Here is a 14,774-nt window from a genome sequence, read left to right on the forward strand (position 1 = left end):
TTATCCTGACATACTGATGCCAAACAGATCTATGCCTCTCTATGGTTTGCGCTTTAGTTACCTCAAAGTAGGGCTTTTCAAAGTGCTGAAAAGATTATGGAAATGTCTTTTCAACAGTTAAAATCGTGGCACAAATTAGAAAAGAGCCCAGCCCCACAGCTCTGTTGGGTTGCTGAGCATCTGTGCCAGCCCAGCTGATCAGTGACGCTTTTGGCCATATTTTGTGGAGGCAAAGTCTTTAAAAGGCTTTTCATGCACATAGAGCTCTATGTTCCACTATTAATATGCCTACTAAAGAAAGCTTCCTCTGTAAGGGGAGTCTGCCTTAAATGAGCGTGTAAATGTGTTTCAGACTTGTTGCTGTTCATTTTACATATTCCTGCATCTCTTACCCTCTGGTCTTTCGATCTGAACAGTTCTCTACTTGTAGCTTTTCTTCTTGCACAGTTCAGCAGCTAAAGGAAGAGTTTGCATCTTGTAACAGGCCATTTACAGGTAACGTTTTGGAAGGCGTGCAAGTGGCAGCCAGAGCAACAGGGGCTTGGAGCAAAGCGAAGGTGGCTGGTACATCTGTAATGCTGCAGCTGTGCCAGCTAGGCTGGAGGGAGGGTTCGGATCTGCCAGCGACATGCTGGCTGATGACTGAAAAAGAAGAGAGAAGCAGAGGAGGAATTTGAGCTTCAAGGATAGTTGATGGGAACTAGTTCTGGTTAAAATATTTGTGGAATGATAGGAGCTTATACAGGATCGAAACAGATTTATCTCTATTGCTAGACTTGTAATTGCAAACTGCAAAGTGATGCTATTTGTGAATACTCATTTTTCTGAATCTGCTGTTCAGTATGCCAAGTATATCAATCAGATGTACCATTGTCAGTTAATTAACATTTGATTGCATTAAACATAGGGTGTTGAAGAGGAGGTTTCTTCTTGGAGGAGGAGGAAAATCTGTGTGTGAGTTCTTTGGAGGGACAGGATATGTTCTTAACAATGATTGTCAATTGTGAGTAAAGTCAAATTATAATTCTGTGTGTAGATATTTCTGTGCCGCTTGCCACTCTTAGGGCCATAGTAAGAGGAGAAGACAAAGACAGTGAGTAGATCTGTACCTTAGTCCTTAGCCATATATCCTGCACACTGGATTTTCATATATAGAAAAGCATCCAGAAATGTAAAGGTCTCCATATGAGACAAATGTGGAAGTAAGATATCTGAGAAAAGAGAAGAAACAACATAGAACAAAATGAAAAGAAAAAATAAAAGAAAGGAAGAGGCGAAAGGGAGGGAGGAATGGAGGGAGGGGGAGAGGGACAGTTGAGTTATGCCTACAGCGTATATCTATAACTATTTGATAGCATTTTGTAACACAACAGACATGATAGTATTCAAAATAATGAATGGTTTAGTTAAGACAAATCTGTCTGTCTTCTTCTCCCAGCCATATAATACCAAGTCACTCACAGAAATGGATTGGTAGTGAATTTAGACATGATGGAAGGAGATACCGTACTCCTTTGCATGATATATAATTAATCTGTGGAATTTCATTTCTACGAGAAATTACTGAGTCAAATAGCTTAGTGGGATTGTAAAGGAGTCTAAATATAGAACAGGCAGCTGTGCTAAGATAGCAGGTTAGTTCAAACTAATGACAGTGGAGCGCAAACTTCATTCTCCATGATGAAAGCTGTTATCCACTGAAAGAACAGGGGAAATTTCCCAAACTCAATGCAAAAATGGCCAAAGCAAGATGGAAGATTTCTGCCTTCCTCTGAGGCAATAAAAAATGGGCCGCTGACAGGCACAAGGCACATACAAAAAGCATAGAAAATGCCTGTGTTTCTTTTCTTTCCTCTTCATTCCCTTGTTGAGAATGAAGATGTGATGTCAGAAACAAATTATTTCAATTACTTGACAAGCTATTGTGCTGCAGTGTAAGAAATTATCTTGAATATGATTTTGCAGATAACTGTAACCAGGTTTCCATATGCCATATGTAACATATACATGGTTACCTAGAAGGAGTTAACTGTGATAAATTATATTTCAATAAAGAAAACACTCATATTTCAGCCCAGTTGGGTAACAATATTTCAGAAGAATAACCCTTCTTTAATCATATACTTTGATGGAGGAATGCTCATAAGCACATCAGCACAACTCAATTCTTCCACAAGGACTGACATCTTAAACTGCTCTGCACAATGAATCACCTTGTCAAATAAAGTGCGAAATGGAAAACCTGTTTTCAAACTCATCTGATATAATGACATTTACAACAACATGTTTGAGGTGATAAACCGACAATAATAATTATATTTCTCTTAGACTTCCATTGTACTTTGAAAGTTTTATGCAATCATATGCTCTTTTTTTCTTTCTTCCAAGAAAATTTTATACCAGGACTTTTACTTTATGGGTCTTCAAAATAAGCCAGGAGGGAAACCACATTTTGCATACAACAGGAATTCTTAATGTTAACGTTTCCTTAGAAGAAACTATATAGTTTAAATTGCAAGCCAACTTATATATCCTTACCCAAAGATTCAGGCAGTTCTTTTAGAATATGATAGCCATGAAAATTATTTTCTTATGGGTTTTCAATGGTGATCAATAATATTTATCTTTCCTGATCCTTATCATGACCGTAAACACACTAAGGAATACCTTTGAATGTATGTCTTAAGGTTAGTCAAATCGAAAAGATGTTAATCTTAGATATCTACATTCTGATAATCATATTTTATCATATGCTTATGAAGCTTGTGGAAGGATAAAAAAGAAAACAGTTTCAGGAACATCCTTCCAGTTGCTCTTGCCACTGTCGGGACAGTGTTCTTGGCTTGCCCTGTCTCACCTACTGCAACTGGCATCTCACAATAGGGGCTCAGATGTCATCAAAACAGGTAGGTGGCTGAACCCTGGCACCCGTGAACAGGGGCTGAGATTTCATCCAGCTCTTCTAAAAAGAAGGTTTGACGTGACATTTTTAGAGGTATTAGAACTGCAGTTATTTAGTATCAGCAACAAACACATATAGGTCTGGTGCTGTACAAAAATGGGCCTCTGGGGAAAAGCTTGACTTTCAGCACTGAATATGTGTGCTGAGCTGGAAAACAAAGGCTTAAGAATGTGGGATAAACTTCCCAGACTGGTGAACAGCAGCTGACAGTCTTTAATAGAAGGAATGAAATGACAGATCAGGTGCCCAGAAAGTAGCATTTGGTAAGTGTTGTATATGAGCCAGCATGTGGTGAAGAAGGATTTGGTGAGGCTTCTGCACAACCAAGAAAAAGATTTCTCAAGGTATGTGTGGGATACTAACAGAATTCTTGCAATGGCTATAGTTATATACTTGTATCTAAAGTGTAGCTGGTAACTATATAATCTTTACAATACTGTTAGCTGAAACATCTGTTTGGATAAAAATGTCCTTATCTTATGCTTCATTACCAATGGACATTAATACACGACAAAATGTTTAAATTAACATTTAAGTTATTCCCCAGTGCTTCTTCTTTTGTGACTATATTGTTATTTTTGCCTTGCGCTAAAGGTAACAATACAGTAGGTTTTGGAAGAGCACCTGTTTGTTATTAAAAGGAGAAAACAGCAACTCCTACTTGCAATGTCTCCTACATGAGACATTTCTTATCAGCCAAATTTTAAAAAAAAGCAAAATTACATAGTATACAGTTCTTCCATTTATGCCCATCCACATTTAAAGCCAGGTCCAAAGTCCTTGGGTGTAGTTTCATTGTGACGATGTTAGCGAACAGAAGCCAAGCTGTTCCTACACAAGGATCCATAAACAGTGGTCCTGAAAAGGGAGCTCTTGCCGTTTCATTTACTGGTAATGCCTGCACCATAAAGCAGGCTACAGACTCACATTGTCTGTTTTGTTTTATCAGGAAGTTCTGTTCTCAGCACAGAGGGCATGATTAGAATGAAAGGGGGAAAAGATCCCTTAGTATTTCATCCTTTGCTTTATCTTAAAATGGAAGCTGGAGAGTGAGGTCTTGTATTCACTAGGGCAAAGCAGTGTGTAAATAAACAAGTGGTGATGCAAGTATGGGAAACTGGATGAGAATAGGAAATAGCTTACAAAGGCAGTATTGTTATGATATTAAAAAAATTATACAGTGGCCCCATAAATAGCTATCCTTTATTGCAAGATAATTTTCCATTACATAGATAGAAACCAGAAGCAACTAATATGAACTCATTAAAGTGCTAATGAAGTGGGATGAATCTACCTATAGAATCAGAGGGCCAGCACCTGTTTGAAGTGTGGAAATGACTGAAAAAAGAATTACGATGCCTTTCCTTAGCCCAAACCCTTAAACATATTTACATATTGTATGCTTAAAAAAGGCATAGTGATTTGTTCGTGCTATAGCAGCTTCACCCAGACTATACTTCATCATACATCAATACTTTTGATTAAGTAACAATCTGGCATTTTAAACATTATAAGCTTGCTGTGGTGCTGCATATTACTCTACTGCTTCTATACTGGACTGGGTTTTTTCATGATCTCATTCTGGACATAGAAATAAGTCTCAAGGTCCACTTAGAAACAGATGGTTTTAAACGTAATTTATTTTGTAACCAAATCTTTACATTTTTCTGTTGTAATATCTTTGGAAAAAGCAAATAACAGTTGCTTTGATTTGAGTATTGGGTTCTATAACAAACTATGCACTTAAAAAGAAATAAAAATGACTGTGTTCTAAAGAAATTCTACCAGTTAAATAATACATTAACTAGCTATATTTTTAAAATTCCATTGCAATTTGTGACTATTGCTGCCAGCACAAGATTTTGCAGAATTTGTATCTTTTTCACAATTAAAATTGCCAAGTGCACAGTGCCATAACACAAGACAAATTGCCCTTTAGCACTGGCTAATGACAGAGAGCCAGCTTGATTGTAACATGCCACGATTCCTAGAATATAAACATGATAAAAAGTAAGCAATGACAGAAGACCTTTAAATGGATCACTCAGGTAAGTCCCCTAGATTAGGTGATGGAATGGTTCCTGGCTTTAAATTCCTGGCTACTTTTGTAAGAGTAATGTTTTAGTATTTTTAAAGACAAAAATGGAAGAGGTATTGCACTATTGATTTGGTTTACAATCTTTAAGAGTATTTACATAAGACAATGCTGAAAGGCTTATTTTTAGTAGTGTAAAAACAAAAGCTTTAGTGTTTTTATATATTTAATACTCTAGTGCTTGTACATGTATATTCTACTGCTTGTATATGTATTCTGGGCAGCTGCATAATTTAGTGTTCCAAAAACTGCACTTACTTTTCCTGTCCTAACCAATACTGGCCTCCTTGCTAGACAAGCCCATACTTTTGCAGAGAACAGAAAACCCTTATCCCCCTCCCTTTTCAAAGGCACAGAAGGCTTAACTTAAGCACACTGGAGAACATGTAAAGAGAAGTGTGCCCCCAAGAGGGGACTACTATGGGGGTCCAGAGCAATAGCAAAAGAATGACTGTCTTTGCTCACGCTGGAGCAACCTTGAATTTTCTTAAAATCAAGTCCAATAAGGCCAATATCCAAGTTCTGAGGTTGCCCAGAGGAAAAGGTTTGTCAGACTATAATCTTTGTGGAAAAGTTGTTCCTTGACCTTTTTTGCCACTGTATGTCTACTGCAGCACAGGGAGGTCAAAAGTGCACTAGTTGTTAGCACCAAAGATGAAGCTTAACCAGACGCTGAGAGCAATGATTGTCAAACGGCTCCATTTGCAAGACAAGAAGTGTATCCTTAGCAGAGCAAGGGAGATGAAAGAGATTATTTTCTAGGGGTCACATTTGTTCTTCTCTTCTGACCTCTCTCAAGATTGCAAAAGAAGCTGTAAGAGTTTTCTATAGCAAAGAGGTGCTACAAAGAAAACGGGACTACTCTTTCCTCCTCTGCCTCTGCCAGTCTTCCAGCCACGGTTAAGCTCTGTTCTGCCTTTCTTTCTGGCTCTTTCATAAAAGCCTAGTGAAAGCACAAAAATTGAATAGAGAAATTAAAAGGACAGTTTCAAGTGCCTGTAATTTTACATATTAAAGCCCTTCGCAGAACCTGGAAATTAGTTTGGGCTGTGGTTTGAAGCTTTTGGTTGTTTCTTGTACTCCTTTCCTCTGTTTTTGTCATTAGTACCAGTACGGTGGCAGCACCTGGGAAGCCCTAGTCATGAGTCAGTGAGGTACCAGAAATAAATAAGCTGTTTCTGTTTTGCATTTCCAGCCTCCCTCTGGTTTTTATTAACTATACCTTGAAATGAACTTACCTGATTTAATTTCTGGTTCCCATAAACTCAACTCCATTCAAGGTGTTGGAACATTTCAGGGAACAGGTGGGTTGCAAAGCCATCCTTATTCCATCCCTTGGCCGTCAGGCCCCACTTCACCAGGGTACAAATATGAAATCTTGCATGAAGAGAGACTCTTCATAGGTACTCAGAGTTTTGAAGACACTGCAATGATACTATAGCAATTTATAGACGTATTTGGCTGATCTTAAACTACTTCTTTGATTTTTCTTAGAAACAGGAAAAACACATCCAAAAGCTATTCTAGCTCTAGAATGCTGAGTTTTCTGAACTTGAAATAAAAGATAAATTTCTGACCTGTCATTAAGTCTTCAGGGTATTATATATTGATAAAATTAATTATTTGCCGTTTAAAACGATGTGCCTTTTATTACAAGTAGTGAGTATGAAACTCATCACTTCTCAACTCTTTGACAAAAGATCAGGGTGGTGGATAAATGAAAGGGTTACTAGAAGGCACAGTGTGAAGTAGTTACTGGGTTTTGTACTTCTCTACTGCAACCTAAAAATCAAGTTTGACCTAATTTTTCAAGATCCAGGAGGGGGGAAAGAGACAATCTGTGCAGAGGCAACTAGGAAATATGTTTCAAGGCAATTGACTGGAAATATGGGATAAAACTCCCCAAGTTACTACAAGAAAAACAGCTATTGATTACATTTTTGAATACTCCCATCTTGACAACTATAACGATCCAGATATCACTTGATAAACATCCCCATAGCAGGAAGCTCAAATTATGGCCAAACACTTCAAAGCTATGCAAAAATTTTTAACAATGCAGTAAGTCAGTAGGATATGAGACTAAGAAGAGAGAAGAAATTCTGACAGTAATGGGCTACATTGTTTAGCTTGAAATGGGAATTCATGTACCTTTGCAAAGCTCTCTATCATAGCAATGGATTCTGTGATTATTTTCCTTATGATTTTAATTTATGTTTTACTGTCAGTCATCAATGTTTGTTTAACACGTGGAAAAGTTCTATTTAAACATTCCCTCAAGCTACTTGGCTAAACTTGCTATCCATTGGGTGCCTCAGAGGATAAATTATTGAAATCTAAGCAGATTAATACCTCATGCTTATTCCCATGGCTAATGCACAATTTTGCAGTTGGAATGAGTTTTAAGTCAGATTTTAAGGGATGGAAAAATTCTGCATGCCTTATAAAGTAAACAGGATCAAGTTGCATTTTCAGTTTGGGAGGAGCCCTTAAGACTCCCTTAATGTGGGAGGGATGGGCTGGTCACCCAGTGAGCCCATTGAGCAGCTTTTCAGTAACTACAACTCAAGCAGGCAACTCCCTAGTTAAAAGGATAAACTAGGAATGGAGAAGATCTTTAAAGGTATTTAATCTTGTTCTGGAATATCTTCACATCAAATAATGTTTTTCTGAAGTGAATAAAGCATTATCATTAATGGAACAAAACTGTCACTACCTTATTCCAGTTTCTGGGCTGCTTCAAAAATGTTGTTTTCCTGATAGTTAGAAACTTTCTTATAGTTCATTTTATTTCCTATGAACAAGAATCTTTATCAACAAGACAGTGATGAGAGTTATTACATATGGAATATTTTATAACTAAGACACAACATCTTTCTGTCTTGTTTCTTGTCCCAATGTCTTAAAACCCCCTGATAAATTCTCTCTCGTTTCAATTCAAGGAAACGGGGGAGTGGGGTGGGTGGGTGGGTGTGGGTAGAGGAATAATAGAAACTAATCTGTTCTTACAAAACCAGGATCTGAATAGAAAGATACCTCTGCAGTACTGCTGTACCCTCCCCACCCAACCCTAAAAGCAAGAAACAACATCATGATCTACTACAAAATGAATGAACGTAGGTCTCAAAATTTGGGGGTCTCAATCTATATCTGAATCCTGAAATGAGTTGTTTTTCAGAAATTCTGATTAGCCCCTATTTAAATGACAGCTTTCAAATTGGACCATGTAGATTGAATTTAGGGTCCTAAACCTTAAATACCTAATGTAGGTGCCCAGAGTCATTAAATCTGATGTTCTGGATGCTTTGTAGAGCTGTCAGAAAACTTTTATGTATCAAGGGTAATATTAAATATAGCTTTCAACATTAAAAATGGCTTGTGGCCCTGCTTCTCCTGTTCTCTCTCACTCTTTCTTTCTCTTTCTACACTTTTTAACTCAAACACCATCCTTCATTGTAGCAATGGAGTGTTAAGCCAAACTCAACATGTAGCTCAACACTACTATAATACAACTGACTGTTGTGATATGGACTGTGCTTCCAGCAATGAGTAGAAAATACTGTACTTAGCACATTTTTTTTGTACCTCTTCTCTTAAATCTTCTGCAAAGCACATTTTAAAAAGCAGGCATGACCTGGCTCATTGTGCTCAGCATCTTTTATAAACTCAGCGGAGCTGTGGAGAACAAGTACAAAAAACATGCTTCTGCCTTGATGTATCAGAAAGAAACAAGAATACCACAGAGGCTGACCTGAGCATTATGAATGTATGTTATGGACCGGAGCCAGGAGGTGTGTTAGGTTGATTACCTCAGAAATAGTTGAATGACAAACAGCAATGATTAATTTAATAGAAAAACCAGCTATACAAAATGTATGAAACCTAATGAAGATCCTACTGCAATTATTTCCTTGTGCCTGTTAAGTTTTTCAAGATCCAGATGCTTTTCCGATAATTAATTGTATAACTCACCATGCTTCTCAGATTTAACTTGAAATTATTTGCTTTGGAGAAAGGAAGTACTCAAGTCGGTTGGGATTTTTAAGTAAACAGTAGTTTTTCAAATACAGAGGTTACAACTTACATTATCTTTTAATTATATGTTACTTTGTAGGAAGTTATTCATTCCACAAAACTCAATACAACATTCTGCACCCAGGAGGGTTACTGCTGGAATGACAACCATGCAGTAGGCTAGAACTGAAGTATGTTGCCTAAGTAATATAGACTTCATGCAAAGAATCAATGATCTGGTTGGTACCTATTATGATAACATACTCCTACAAAAGTAAAAGTATAATATGATACTGAGTGAAATTAATAGGTCCTGGTCATGCTGAAAGGTAATAACGTTATATGAATTTGATACAATACATAAAGTCCTGACTGCATATAAACAAACTCATTGATTATAACCATTTACATATGGCCTATATTTATGGGGAAGGCTAAGAAAACAGAAAGAACATGTATTGTCTTCATATGTACGGGTGCCATTCAAATTTCTAAGTCATCAATTGATACCAGCTGACGTTGATGATATAGTTAAAACATGCTCAGAGCTAACTTAAATGTTCAAGGTGTTTTTGTTTCAAATTCAGCAGGGGATGAAAGCTCACCTTTAAAATCCAGGAAAAAGTGTCTGCTTTCATTGCACTTCTAATGCAAAAGGCTGAAGATTTAAACCCAGGTCTTTTGTACTACATCCTCATATAGTTCAATAAGTGTCTGAACTGATGCAGGGCTATGCTCACAGTCTTTGTCCTGGTGAATATTTAATAATTCAACAGGCAGGACTAACAAGGATTTCCCTTCCAAAATCCTTGCAGCCTTGTGGCTATAGCACTAGCCAAACAGTTAAAAACGAAGGCTGAAGTCTCCAGGGCAGAGTAATTTAAACTGTCTCCCGTATTTGGGGAGTGCTCTTATCGCAAAGATATTGTAGATAGGTTGGTGTCTTCTTTTGAAAGAAGACCGGTCATCACAATGCTTGTTGAGTCTTTAAGGGAAAAAAGGGTTTCCCCAACACATCATAAAGTGTCTTCAGTTCAGCAGGTTAAGGTATAAAACTCTCTCCTTTGTTTAGGGAGACTTTATTTGAAAGATATTTCTTCAAATAGTTATATAGCAGGCTATTATTTGAAAATATTGTCAAATTTTTCTTCAAAATGACGAATGTATTAGCTGTCATTGTGATTATTCTTTCACTGTAGCTTTACCAAACCCGATACCTACTTATTGTGTCCATATGAGATAAACTATTTTTGCTGGACAAGTAGAACAAGTAACTGTTTCCTTTTCCAGTAAAGAGGTGAGGAGTTTTGTTTTGTTTTGTTGGTTTTGGTGTGTTGTTGCTTGGGTTTTTTTAACTAATTACTTGTTCTCACAATGGTGAAAGAATGGTATCTATCTTTCTAGAATATTCAGGTATCACTATGTAAAAGATTTTTAGATTGCTTTGAAATTCCTATTCAGAGCACAGGCTCACATGCAATGGTACACTATGACAGTCCAAAAAGCCACTGTAAATGGAATGATCTTGCAGCTTAATGAAACAAGCAGAAGTTAATAATCTGATTAAGCTGGTGGCCTGCCTAGATACAAAAGCTTCTCATAGAATTTGTATATAAATTCCGTATTCCCGGTACCAGAAGAACATTTACTTCACTGCAGTTAGGTCTCTTTAACAGAAGGGGAAATAAAGCACAAAAATTGGCATTGGGGAATGAATACACGAGCAGTTGTACTGCATCTATATGAGGTGAGCACTGACAAAACAGCTGCAACAGCATTCAGTTAGAAGAAGAGAGTTTTACATTAATGTTTCTTGGCCTGCTTTTGAGGAAGGTTATGTCAACGATCTTAATGGCAGATTTAGCCTCTGCTCTTGTAAATCACTCTGGCTGTAAATAAGAATCTCCCTATGTGGACGTCTTCACTGGATTAGGACCACTAAGTGTTGTATTTTTGCTGGGAAGATTATGAGACACTTCAAACTGTAAATCTGAATACATTTGGGTACCAATCAGGCAGTTTTAGCACCAGCGAAAGTCTCGCTGACTTGAAGGGACTTTTGTCTGTGTAGAGAACAGGATTAGCCCTTCACATAGTTATTTCCTCAGAGAAAATACCAGTGGAATGAATGAGATGTGGTGCATTTCTTCTGAATTTAACATTATTTGCTCAAAATAGTTTTCTCCTATTTGTCATTTCCACATCCAGGTAAACTCTTTGTGTTACATACATCTGAAGACCACTGACTTGAGGATCTTCATTGCGCCTTTAAACCCATGTCATACAGCGCAGATGTTGGCTTCTCATCTATCTTGACACTATTTCCCAGATTTGTTTATCATGCTATTAATCTGTCATTAATGAGAATGACCCACATCAGAGCAGCTGTGGCACAGTTACTTCTGAGAACTGCATGCTGACAATACTTTATGTTCACTGGGTGAGAAGCTTCACAGATTCTGTAAGAACTGGGGTATGGCTCCACTTCCTAGCTGATGTCTTCCAAAAGGCAATGAAACAAATGAAAAGAATTAGTATCTTCCTTGGCATTCTCAATCAACAGAGCTCTTTTCTAGAATAAGAAATTTAAAGCCGTGATACTGATAACACAGATTAACAGCTACTGCACTTGAGAGTGTTGTGTAGACAGAGACTAGGTGGACGGAATCAAAACTCTTCTTTCTAATGGTATTAAAGTCCAGCAATAATTTTAATTTCTTAAATACATCAGGAATTTAGAGTTAAAATCATGGCTTTTATTCAAGCCTAGAAAGGACGGAGCAACCCCTGCAGAAGTCTCCAATGTGAATACCAGTTTTGCCCTGAAAACAGCCAAATCAGTCAGTGAATTGGACAAGTAGTAATGGGTAAAACTGGACAACTGGTACTAATTCTGCTATGCAGATCAAGAAATGTTCTCAGCCTCCAAATTACCTTTCAAAATTCCTACTTTAACCTGAGAACAGAAAATTTGATTCATCTCATGCTTTGAGAAGAGTAGGTAACGGGAGAGCTGTAGAAGTTAGGAAGTTAAAGGTTTTGAATGTTTTGAAGTCCTTTGGCTTTCCTACACCATTGGCCTATGTCTACATGCACCCTAAAAACACGACTATCAAACTGAAAATTAACAGAAAACTTAAAGGAGCAGTTGCATGTGCACTAGACTCCAGTGGCGTAGTATTTATTCTTCCATGTGCACCAAAATTCCATGCTGTAACAAAGCTGGTTCCTAGAGCAAAATTAAGTGAAACTAAATGAAAATATTGCTTTATGTGTACAGGATGAAGAATAACCTCCCTGTAATTCCCTCCCTCTTTAAGAGGTTTTTACCTCTGCCTGAAGTGCCTATAACATATTCCTGCTCGTTTCCTTTCCAAGCTTCCTGAAAACCTCAGTTGGAGGCCCTCTGGTTTCACAGGAGAAAAGCTATCACTTTATTCTCTAGGGGACACCCAGAACAAAACACTAGGACTTTGCATCATCTTGCTGCAACTCATGCAATCAATACCTATCATCGCCCCATAAACTTTACTCAGTTTCTTCATTTTGTCTGTTTGCTCCGTAACACCATTAGTTTTACAGTGCATTTTTTTTTCTTTGTGTGGAAAAATAATAACATCATGCAAATATTGTTCTTCTGGTTCTAGGCACTTTGTATCTCTGTTGGAATTTCAAGAGAAGAAGCATAAACATCAGCCACAATTATTGAAAGTGTTTTCCTTACTTAAAATAGTCAGTTTTCAAATGCTTTGAACAAGAAGTCAGACTAGCTTGTATGAGATGCCTGTCTTTGCACTAGCCTAGCAAATGCTGTTTGCTGAAGAGTTTTGTGAGAAAAGTAAACTGTAACTAAAAAAGCCAACACTGACTCTGGTTTAAAATATTTATGTTTATTGATTCCTATTTGTTTGTGGCAAGAATATTGCACTCTTGACAGCAAGGAACTAATAGGATCTGTGCAGCATATTCTTTCCTGCTATAAATTCTTACGGATGGGTATTACGGCAATTATGTCCCAAAAAATTACTGTTCTCTATGTAGACGTGTAGGCTTATGTCAGCCTTTCTGGTACTTGCCATCTTTCTGAAATCTAAGCCAACATGTTGTGAGGAGCGTCTTGGTCTACATGGGGTGACAAGGGAATTCTGAAAAAATCATGGTAAACGAAATTCATTCTTTGCCCGTTTCTCTCACAGCCCAAAGAGAAATCTTTGTGGCCTCTACATGTAGCAGTACATAAATGAAATGGAAAAGTGAGGAAAGAAAGAGACATGGGGGAAAGTGTGGAGAAGAGGCACAAAGGTTACAACTGGTCAGAATTAATGTACTTCACATTTTACACCCCCCTTAGACTTAATTTCCTTTGGGTCTCAGAATTACTTCCTGAAGTCAAATCCACAGGCCTTTTATTACAATAATCAGTATTGCTTCCTCAGGAAAACATGAGCAAAAATTTCATTCAATACCCTTGGTAGGAAATTTAGAAATTAAGATATACCACCACATCCTAAACAGGCTTCTAATTAAAGTGCTAGACTAGTTGGCATTTCATCATACTATAGAGTAGAATCTAAATGGAATCTCAATTAAACCAATTTTACACCAAATCCATCAACTTCTACATTTCAAATAAAAAAAGAAATATATGACAGAGACAAAAGGGAGGGACTTGAAACAATGCAAACATAGGGAACATAAAATGTGAGGTTGCAATAGCATAAATAATTTTCTACAGTCACTTCCCTACAACAGGCTCTTATTGACATCAAAAGACACCAGATCTGCATTTACTAGTCCTTATGTTACATTGATGAATATTTCAGAGGCTTGATTTCATGGCTGCATCACTTAACAAAGAGTTGTTTATCTTTATGGAGACAAACATGGAATTAGTACCAGTTTTCTGGGCTCTCACACATTCCCTGTTCAAAAATTAGCTGCCATATCTCTCTCAGCTGCTGAGCATACTCTTACAGAAGATCCCCCGCAACTTTTATAGCCTCACTTTATTGCAAATCATTCATATTTAAGATGATTTATGTCATACTAGCATTTTCATTTGGATTCAAAGCATGCTTTTGAATAGTAGATCACAATGATTTCCACTTACCATGCTTTCGTTCACATTGCAGGTGGTGTGAGAACACGCAATCTAAATTGCTTTCAGGTAAAACATTTTAAAAATTATGTCCCAGTGCTCTAATGTACAGGAGCTGTAACGCACGCCTCTTATGTAGAGGACCAGACTAGAGCTAGTGTGAAAGGATCCTTTTTCCACCCTCCAGGTGGATATGCATTAGAAAAGTATTGTATGGAAGCAGGGTCCTCAGCACCAGCTGTTCTTCTCTACAGATATGACTTGGGCTGTGTTTACATGATGAAGTGGTGCAGCTAAGAGAAGCAGATTTCTAGATGAAAACATTTCAAAACAGAGCAAAGTAAGTTCTGATTTATATGATATTTTGGTGGTTGATTTGACTTTTACTGAAATAACGCCAGTCTCCCCACTGATTTGAGAGCTGATTCTCTCTGTTTAATGAGCTGTAATTAAAAATAACAAACACTCCCCTCTCCTTCCCCAAAAACATGCCTGTTGCTTGTTTGAAAGCTTGCTCTTCTCAATTTGGTAATTATCCCTACCATATTTCATGATTACATTTCCCCTCAAAGGAGCACTGCCAAAAGGTAGGAGGCTGCATCTGT

The sequence above is a fragment of the Falco naumanni genome, chromosome 7 (genome assembly GCF_017639655.2).
Source record: "Falco naumanni isolate bFalNau1 chromosome 7, bFalNau1.pat, whole genome shotgun sequence".
NCBI classification, from domain to species: domain Eukaryota; kingdom Metazoa; phylum Chordata; class Aves; order Falconiformes; family Falconidae; genus Falco; species Falco naumanni.